The sequence below is a fragment of the Papilio polytes genome, unplaced genomic scaffold (assembly GCF_000836215.1).
Source record: "Papilio polytes unplaced genomic scaffold, Ppol_1.0 DF821289.1, whole genome shotgun sequence".
NCBI lineage: Eukaryota > Metazoa > Arthropoda > Insecta > Lepidoptera > Papilionidae > Papilio > Papilio polytes.
The window spans coordinates 5,610,309-5,618,652 of NW_013527915.1; positions in this window are offsets into that span (position 1 = coordinate 5,610,309).

Genomic DNA, 8,344 nt, shown 5'->3' on the forward strand with positions numbered 1-8,344 from the left:
CTGTTAATTAAATTAGTAATAGCAAATGTTATGTACGCCAGTATTTACATATATATAAGAAACGATACTGTCAACTAACTCATTGTAAGTATACACTTATATATTACGAGTATACACTCGTAATATATATGTTGTGGTTGTACTTAAATAAATAAATAAATAAATTCGTCTGTATATTTTTTTGAGTCTTTTTTTGAAAGCCGTGTTGTCTTTTTAGCAATTTCAACTTCGTTTAAACATTTATACTTTTTATTTTTTTTAATTGCTTTATTGTCCAACGGCCACACATTTAGAAGCTACTGCAATAGCTAGTCTAACTACCGCTTGTCTAACGGAAACATACAAGTTACTTCGGTAATAACCGTGTATTATGGACACGCAACTTGTATCTCCAAAGATATTAAAAGTATATTATAAAATTTTGATTTGTATTTTAATAACACAGTGATTTTTAATAATTAAAGGATAATATTTGTTTTCTTTCGATTACTACTTAGAAATCATTATTATGCAAATGACATATCCTTTCATTAAATAGTCTAGAGAAATTTTAGTTTGTTATCTACACTTGACGACAAATTACCTAATAATTAAATATTGCAATTAGTGTTTATATGCTACTCATAAAACCACTAAAGTCAGAATGTTGTCTTAATAAAACACTATCTTTTATTATTTGCTGTTTAAAATCAATATCTAAAGGAAAAAAATGAATCACTAAAGAAAAATAATTATACAACAACAAGCTCTTAAAAGATATCGAATGCGGGAGAGTCGGTTGGGGTTCCACCCTTCTTTACTCTACGGATCTAAATAATGTAATTGTATCTTTACATATTCTGGCCATAATTTGAATAAATATTCGTTCAAGATTATCGTAAAATTTTATCTATTTGAAATAAAAGAAATTTATAAAATCAAAATATGTTTTGAATATTTGGGTTAGTAAAAAGTAGGCGGAGAGTCGACGTGACGAAAGTAACGGTAAATTCAAAGTAGATAAAAAATTTCCACTACAAACATTCATTAGTGACTAATATCAAGTTCATGTCAAATTAGCTCAAAACTTGTTATCAACAGCGTTTTTTATTTCTTAAGAGAAAGGTAATAAAGATGTCAAAATATATGTCATTGAAGAATTTTGCAAAATTAAGTGATTTACAGCGTCAGATTACTTTAAATACATTGATGATTCGATAGATTTGTGGACCATCTTTATAATATTTCTTTTTCGATTTTGATGAGTATAACTTGCCAGGCTTTTTTTAATATAATGTTGAATAAAGTAATTAAGATTAAAAAGGATTACGTTAAATCTTTAAAACGATTTGAAAAAAAAAATGTATTAGTTAATGGTAGAAATTGAATCTATGGAGTAGTAATTTTGTAGTCGCATACCGTAAAGACGTGAAGTTTCCTTATTCGACTAACTGCAGGTGTAAATTGTAATTTATCACGTTAAATCATCAATCATACGTTTACGCCTAATGTTTGCTGCCGCCTGGTATTTTGCACTACATACGTAAGATCACATTCAGTAGCAGGCTGGCAAGTATATGAAATATCAGCCTTTAAATACCAAATTCTACTGTTCAAATCAAATTAGTCAAAGATCAGAGATCAAAGATTAAAAATTGCGACGTATCAATTTAATCATACTTAACACTAATATTATAAATGCGAAAGTTTAGATGGATGGATGTTTGTTAGAGTTTGTAGCCTACACGACTAAAGGGATCTCGATGAAATGTGGTATAGATGTAGAACATATTGTGGAAGAACACATAGGCTACTTACTTTTTTTAATTCGCGAGTTGCGGGCGTAAGCTAGTTTTTTCATAAAAATCATTATTTAAAGTTGAAATATGCAGATTTTAAGTAAATATTGCATGATTAGATGCACGTTACATTGCGATGTTGTAAGTACTTTAGATTTAGTATAAATGTAACACAAGCTATAATAATTATATTAATTTGTATGTAATTTAACTGCAAGGCTACTGAATGTCGCTGAAGATTGGCTGTTAAAGTTTCATCTACAAAAAACGTAACCCTTTGTTTTAATTGTGATTGGCACTTGGAGTATAATTAAAGGATCAAGCCCTGTTTAATTTATGCTTTAATTACCAGAGGGAAAAGTGGATAGCGTTTTCTATGACTGTCTACGTTTAGGGACATTAAAATCTTTTATACAATCTTATGTGTTTACATGTTGTATGGATTATATAATTTAGGAAATGTTTATTTGAATATTTTTTTCAGTTGTAAATTGGAGTAAAATGAAGGAGCGTCCCGGCGCGGGACGGAGCGGAGAATAACACATGGGGTGCAGCGAAGGGTGCGGCGGGCGGTGCGGAGCGGCGGGGGCGCGGGGCGGCCCACTGAAAAGTGCGCGGGTGGGGCTGAACAAACTCGCGGGGACTTTCAACTGCGGCCTCGCACTTTTATATATTTTTAATCACAAATTATTAAAATAATGTTGACTTTATTAGACACATTAATACATCAAGAATTTTGATAAAGGTAATTTAAATATATCGCAACAGTCCATATTGTCGTATGTTTTTAGTATAAAATTCTGAATAAAATATTTTACTACCCAAGTAAAACTAAAAAGCTTTTAAATTTAACGACACTTACACTTAAAAATAAATTACCGTTAACAATTGTAACAATAAAGCACAACATTATCATGCGTAAGGAACGTAAAGCCGATAACAAAACATCATTAATAGAAAGACAAAGCGTAGATAAGAATATGTACGAATGCAATAGAAAGTGTGTCACATTTGCGTTTGAATGAAGACGTATCCGGTCATAAATCTTACGTAAACTGCGGACGATAAGTTAAAAGTAAGAAGCGAAACAAAATTAAAAATATTATTTAGTGTGGGCCGCGGTTGCGCGTCCCTCCAGCATGTACTCTCAAATAGGGGAACAAGCATTTTAGCATTACCCCCGTGCACAACTCTTCCCGCGGGGCGGGGGCGGGGGCACGGGCGGGGGCGGCCCACGGCGACGTAAAAATCAATATGCTGGAGTTGTTAAATCACGCTTATAAACGAGCACTCGTCTTCGTTTCATTCCTGAAATTGCTCAAGTATAGAAGTATAGTTCCATCAAGATTTCCCGTCACAGCCGGAAGCCGTACGATCACTGTCTATGGAGGTCACCGCACGGCCTAACTCGTGCCTCGTTTTCACTTCCGTAAATTTGATATTTCTAAAATCAATATTAATATATACATTAGCTATAAAACAATCTAAACTTCGACTCTCTCCTTCTGTCAGTGTCGTAGATTGATGTTTACGATTTTTTACTTATATGATCGGTATCCGTAGAGGTACAAATCTAACGAGATGTAATGACGTCATGGACTAGTGGTTAAAGCACCACGTTACATGTTTTTAATATCGAAGCAGCATGAGTCACTGCCGTTGTAAGCTCTCTTCATAGACTCACAAAGTTTTAGCAAATTAAAAAATCTTATAGAACTATAAATTAACAAAAGATGCTAATTTCTAGTTTGCCACATTTCTGGTACTAGGGGAGAGTTGGAAAGATTACTTTAGACATCTGTGTTATAAGAATTTATCTCTATAAAAACATCACAACGTTTAGCTATGCATGTTGGTGAACAAAATTGGTCCTAAACACGCGTAAGTTGGCACTGCTACATGTTTTGTAAAAAAGTTCATTTGTAATTCACCTTTTTGTTAATTTGTTGCCACTGCTTCTGACGACATAAATAATTTATATTTAGCATAGATTACTCTGTAAGTATATGATTATTATTATTAAGTAACTAAAAGGATACTTTAAATTCATCTATGCACAACCTTCTATAAAGTTCAAAAATCCACTTATTAACAAAAAAACAATTTGTTCGTTAATATATCACGAGGCTTAAGATATTTTAAAACGCTTTTATTTTATACTTTTACTGTCACATAAAACCCTTTGATCTCATTAAATGAACCGAATGGAAGCTATTAAAAACGTAAAGCGTTGTAGCAACAATACGATAGCCAGCCTTCATCTGCTGGCATTCAGAATTACACACATAAATAACGACCCACAGATTAAGTAATGGTAAAACGATCACAAAAACAAACGTAAAACACCAACATTGCCCTTTTTATATTACATTACAGATGCGTTTAAAAGATTGTATCTTTTAAATATATTTCCCACAATGAACTTTGAACTTTACTGCTATAGAATTGTGTTAAATCAATCGTCTATTTGTAAGTCTATTTTTTCTTGACATTAAAAAGTAGAGAATGATCTACACTATAAACAACTTTGTACAAAAATAATAAAATGTTATATTATCTGAAAATTGGGATAGAAATCAATATTCTGTTATCATGTCTCATATAATTATTAAACATCTCAGGAATACACACATTAAAAAATAACTTCTTTCAATTCCTTTCATTACATCCAAAAGATTAAAGCAATAGCGATATCGATAGAGGTGATCCTGATAAATGTCAATAAATACGCCCTATAAACGAACAAATGTTTATAAATTCTTACTTTTTTCTTACTGATATTTTACATGCAGAAATTCTGACGGATGTTTGTTAGTATGTACCTCCAAAACGGCATACGGCGACATTTAGGCATAAATGTAGACCATACTCTCCAGAGTCCTCACCTTGCGAGGACACATAATTTTTTTTTAATTCCGCGTGGATGTATTCACAAGAGATAGTTAGTTTTTTCCAAAAACAGCTTTTGACGCTGTTTTCCACATTTAAAATGTTTAACAAATAACTAGATTAAACGAATTTACAAAACATTTGGTGGTTTATTGGACAGTTTTCATATAAAGTTCTTAGTTTCAGGTACCTAGGTTTTTGTATCAACAAGTATGTCAACATAAAATTAAACACAAATACATGTAACATGGGATTTACTCGTATAATAGTAATAGCTTTAAATATTTCATAGTCTTTAGAAGTATGTTTTATAAACAAATAATAAAGAATACATTTCAAAATTATTATAATAAACAGAAACTTATTAAGTCCATGAAATATGAATAAAGAAATTCCTTGTTAACGAATTTAACGGGAGAAAGTTTAATACGAAATATACTTAACATAAACATGAAGGAAAAACATAATTAATTCAAACAAATAATACACCCCTCTGTGGAGAGCACGAGAATGGGGGTTGGATTCCTACATATGTACAATACTCGTACGAAACAAGTTACGTCAATAACGGAACACCGCGCTCCTTTAGATCACATCTACGATTACCTACCGAATACTTGAAATATTACATTTTAAATTTAAATTTAAAATATTTATTTATTAATAAACTTTAATTATTGTAACGTAAATTGTACTTGTTGTGCTATAATAGCAAATAGCAATAGCATGAAAAGCATTAAGAAGACATTAACAAAGTTCGACAAAGAGGATAAATGTAAAATTTTAGAAGAGAAAGTTTATGAGGACGTAATATATGTTATTATCACTATAAAATGTGAAATAGTTACCTAAAAGTAAAAAGTAATATTACTTGTCCCGTTAAAGTGGGTCACCCCCCGCCCCTGCGCGCCCCCTGCCCCGGCGCCGGCTCCGCGCCTCGCGACTGTCCCCACAACCCACCGCCCGCGCCCCCCCAACATTCATTGTGCCGCAATATATTTCTTTTTATGTGCAAACAGAAAAGTCATTTATTTAAATTTTCTCACGAATTCGCATCGCAATTTTATTTTATTATATTATCTATATCGCATTTAGATTGCTCAGAATTTCATTATGGCCATTTGTAAAGAAAAGCTACGGAATGTATTCGAACATGTGCTTACTTGTACGACGTGTTTCGTTCGTGGTGAGACATGCTCGGAAAGCCTAATGCGCTACTAATTTTCTCTTCACTATGATAAGCTCTATCAAAAATCCGTACCACACAACCAACGAACGACTCCACGTCGCTTCATCCGTCCCTCTGCCCTCTTGCGTCATAGCTATTATATTCCCAAATAATTAAATTTAAGCTCTCGACGTTCTACAGAATAGTAAACTCAATTGCATTGCAAAGATCACAATTTCTCTTCCCCTTTGGACACTGAAAACAAACTAAAGCTCTTAAAAGCTGATGCTAAATAGAGTACACAAAATCAATTCGATTTATAGTTTCACAAAGTACAGATAGCTTTTTCTCTTACATCTGTGTTATTGTTGAGCAATTTATGTTTTATACTTTAATCATTTCATTTGCCCGAATAAATAAAATAAAAGGGAATATTGTGCGGAGGGCGGAGGGTGTAGGGAGGCGGGCGGCGGTGGGAGGTGGGGAGACTACACTGTTATTAACATGTATAAAACAATATTATTAATATTATTTTTCATCATTCCACTGACAAGATTTAACAATAACGTTTACGACGGACAATAGCATTAACTCACAGTTCAGAAGGGTAATGACCTATGGCCATTATCTAATTTTCCGTTGACCTTATTGTGTTTACAATTGTGGTCTCTTCGGAGGAAGGCTATTGTGATTGACAAATGTTTTCTGACAGATGTTTTACTATATTGGAAACAGACGATTTAGGTTCACGTTTGTTTGTCGCTTGGTAACCCAAAGAAGGGTTTTAGCTAATGTTCAATGGGTAGAATATCGTTTATTTTAATAGCCGTAATCAACTTGTTAATAAGCATACTAACACTATTTTTTTATACTTTTTGTATTGATATATTTTATTCGTTGATTTAATGATCGCCATCACAATATTGAAAACGTTATAACATTTATTCAATATCTTGCTTCGCCAGCCACGTGGCAAATTAACTTTAAAAATACAATTAACAATGTTCATTGTTGTCGGCACACGGGATCAAGCTCTGATTGATACAATGGTTCTTAAGTTCGGAATGAAGTATAAAGTTTATTTATTTTTACTTGCTAGATGTAATCCCTTACACAAATCTATACATATAGTTATGATAATTTAGAGTGTCTCTTTGTATTATCAAAAGAAAAATTTCAGATTTCAGGATTTATTTGCGTTTCTGATAACGATAGTAATAATAAATTGCAATTAAAAAAAATTGTCTGTCTGTCCGGTCCGTGACTGATTTCGACATTCACTGAAGGGAAGCAGGGTAGCTGACATAAACGGGTATATTATAGGCTACTTTTTGTCTTAATATTGTCTGGACGAAGTTGCAGGTAACAGCTAGTTATGAATTAATTTCACTGTTGTAGAAAGCTATGTTTGATATTTCTCTAAGGGATAGAATTAACAACGTACATGCGGAGGATCACATACTGTAGAAGGCATTGAGAAAGACTTTTCTCCATTTCATGGACGAACACGGGATGATGATAGCCGCTAACTACTGAGTCTGGTGCACATTGACACGCAACGTAGTTCAACGACTTCACCTGATGTAACATACAGCTACAATATAATGTTAGATGTTTTCTTAACTAAGTTATTAAGACTCCATGACTTAAGCTTTCTTGTTATTACAAAACCCGCTATAGAAGAACCACTACCTGGTCAAGCAACATGCTCATAATCACGTTAATCGCTGTATAGTCCCGAAATGTCAATAACATTTACGAAATCATTACTCATTAAACTACAAAACACAAATAAAAATGTATAAACGAACATTATTACGGCTGCATTTGATTAAGCGTAGCGTAAAACGTAAACAAGTCAATTGATAAACATCCACACAACATTAACCGGCTGATTCAATCGGCTACCCTCAAACCGCCTCCGGTCAAAGTGATTGACAACCATAAACACGCAAATTACAGGTGTTTGCGGGCAAATCCACACGTTCGACAAAGCGTCGATAAAAAGCCGGCGTTCATTCATGCCGGCGCCGGCGGCCTCGCAACGCACGCACTCGCCGACAGCTGATAGAGCCTGTTCGCCTTCGCATTGCCCAATGAAGATCGTCCCATACCTCACCTCACCACGTACCACTGCATGCCGACGCGACCTACACACCTCGTAACATATTTATACCTATATATGTATAGTTACAATTACATCAAGTAAGCAGGATTTATGTAAAAAGTTAATAGTTCAATCAAACTTTCACACTTAAGAGTCAACAGTTTGTGTATTTTGACCCTCAGTTGTGCTTATAAACTGGCGCTCTTTACGATTTTCTTCACTGAAGCTCGCCTGAAAGCGAAGGAGCTTTGCACTTCTCGCAGCAACTGGTGCAAGGTGAATTAAAAAAGACAAAAGGCAGGTATGTGGTTTTGTTTTCATTGAGCAGGATATAAACACGGTTGTGGCACGAGTGCGGGCGGGGTCACTTAAAGTTAGTGTCGGCTCGTAAACGTATCGGGC